At 34.7% G+C, this 2,789-nt stretch overlaps 1 long non-coding RNA gene across 1 annotated transcript; it reads left to right on the forward strand.

Annotated features, from left to right (window-relative positions):
* Positions 1 to 1,319: 1,319 nt before the first annotated feature.
* Positions 1,320 to 2,065, forward strand: LOC109198536 (uncharacterized). Its single transcript, XR_002059298.1, has 3 exons — positions 1,320 to 1,366; positions 1,454 to 1,496; positions 1,949 to 2,065. It is a non-coding gene; the product is annotated as an uncharacterized LOC109198536 (long non-coding RNA).
* Positions 2,066 to 2,789: the final 724 nt, after the last annotated feature.

Consider the following 2,789-nt stretch of genomic DNA (forward strand, 5'->3'; position numbering starts at 1 on the left):
CGTGTTTAGTTCCCATAGTGATTGGTTTGCATTTCTAAATGTAGTGTACAAAAACAGCAAGACTTCCTACACAAAAGTTGGATTTTTAAAAAATACAAACTCGAAAGTGAAATCTGCACAGCTATCAGAAGGTCTGCAAACATTTGGGAGACAGGGAAACAAAAGTACAAGTGAAATGTAACGATCATTTTACATGGTACCACTTTATCAGTCAAATTCACATGAGTAGTGTTTTTGTGCCAGTGATCCATAACAGTATAGATATAAGCAGATTCTATCTATGGTGAAGAGAAGTGAAGACTGCCAATGAATCTGGATGTTCATGAACAACCAGATTCATTTGCAAACAGGTTTAAGAGGTTATACAAACTCAACCAGTGCAGAGGAAGGGTACGGCAAGCTCCAGGCTGAATAGAGAGAAGCACATCCAAGAGTTGGCAGGCAATGACAGTAGCAAGCAAAGTCCTCCAGACTCAGAGCAATTTCTGAAAGTATAGATATGCCTGATGTTTCCACAACTATAGCTGAGCAATCAGGCAAGGTGTGAGGAATCGACTAATCTTTAAATCGACAAAAGGATGATGAATGACACCATTTGACAATTACTGTGAAGTGGAGTGGAGCAAAAATGCAGGACGTTAGATTTTATCATACTAAAAACAAAAGTTCCCATGTGTTCACTTCGGGAGTGCCATTGCTCTTGTTAACAAGTTCTTCCTCTTAAAACTCATTTAACAGTAGAATACACTAAAATTAAAGAATTTAATTCCCACAAAATTAGACTGAAAGCACAAAACAAAATCTTTAGGAATTTGTGGCAAAAGAATGAGCAAAATAACTGCAAAATGACTCTGCTTATGCAATTTTTGATGCTTTTCAGTGAAAATGTAGTGAAGCAATGTTAATCCATTTAAACATTCATGATAAAAGCTACTCAAGCATCATAAAAGTCAACACAGTGATGCAGCAGGTAAAACAAGTATCAAACAGGCCACCAATTTCAAATTAAATATATTTCTAAAGATACAATGGATATAAATCTCAGATATTGGTAACAGCCCATCACATTCAGCCCTGTATTCTTAAAAAAATGTGTACACTTTGCTTTGGAAAGAAATTGTATTTCCTGTGACCAGTGCAGTAAAGAATAAGGCTACATGTTTTTAGATTTTACTTTCTCTTACTGCCATGGAGCGATTCAGCACAAAGCATTCTCTTTTACTTCCTTAAATCTTATCTATGCTGTTCACATGATCTTTAAATACTCACTGAGCAATAGTAAGACTTTAAACAAGTTTTTCGACAGGTTAGTGCTAAGCAGCATGCACACTTAGAAACATCTGAAGTACGTGGAGTTAAAATAGTGGTAAGAACAATCTATATCCACTTTACTTATCCACTCCAAAATATGGGTGAATGAGCTAATAATTACACTGTTGTTCATCTTTCTTAGTTGTAACTCATGGATTATACGGTGATCATCTTTCTGCTGATAGGTTGGTGCCTCTTTTGATTAATTGTTTGTATTTTGTTTGTTCTGAACAATTACAGCTCCAGAAACCTGTATATACTCGTGGATTTTTGTATAAAAAACAGTTTTTGTAAAACAAAAAACAGTTGTGAATGTTGTTCTCCTGTAGAGTGTGTTTTATTTAGGTTAAGATTTTGTCACTGAACAAAAAGTATTTTCCCTCTTTGGTAAATGGGTAAGCATGAATACAAAAGAAAAGATGAAAGCTATAAATTCATAATAATATCTATATATTAACAATATGAATCAATAATATCACCTTGCAAAGAGATTTTGATTTACTTTATTGATGTTTGTTTGTTTTTGCTTAAAAGTTGGTGCCAAACAAAAATGTCTCAAAGGAGAACAAAGTTCTGTGAAACCTTACAGTAATGTCAAACTGAACACTACAAAATAAAAGACAATGCTTTGTTTCAGGAGCGCTGGTTAATGGTACATTTAGTCAAACTCATCAGTACTACTATGTGAGCACCTCACTGAACTGGACGGAGGCACAGAGCCACTGCAGAGATGCCTACACTGACCTGGCCACCATAGAAAGCACAAGCTGACGTTGATGCTGTCAGAAGCATTGCAACAAACACAAGTAAGCTCTTAACACTAGTATTATATATGTAACATATATGACTATACATATAAAACAAACTCCCAACAGCTTGAGAAATGTAAATGGGTTACATAAAACTGAAAATGATATATTTTGGGGTTGTTAAAGAAGAACAACAATTCCCATTTGTGGTTACTTTTGCATTGAAAAGTCTCATTTTTATTTAATGAACATCTTTTGAACAGGCAAGGCATGGATAGGTCTCTATGATGACCTGGAAAACAGTTGGAGATGGTCCCTAAATGACAGCAGCTTTTACGGTCAAGGAGAGACAACATTTAGAAACTGGTACACTAATCAGTCCGACAATCTTAATGGACAGCAATACTGTGTGGCACTGTTAAGTGGGAGTCCATACAATGGTACATGGGATGACCGTGACTGTGACGAAGTGCTAAACTTTGTGTGCTATAATGGTAAGTTATAAGAATTAAAAATATATAATATTTGTGATGGTTGCACATTAAGAAATGTTTTTCCCCCACAATTATGATAGAATCTATAATTAGATCACTTTTTTCTCAATGAACACAACACATATTAGAGATTTAGATTTCCATTTTGACATGTTGTATTTCTTCTTTTCTTCCATATATTTCCAGGTACAGTAAATGGTCAAGAATCTTTTGTTAAAGTTAATTTGCTTATGAA

This window comes from Oreochromis niloticus, unplaced genomic scaffold, assembly GCF_001858045.2.
Source record: "Oreochromis niloticus isolate F11D_XX unplaced genomic scaffold, O_niloticus_UMD_NMBU tig00001705_pilon, whole genome shotgun sequence".
NCBI lineage: Eukaryota > Metazoa > Chordata > Actinopteri > Cichliformes > Cichlidae > Oreochromis > Oreochromis niloticus.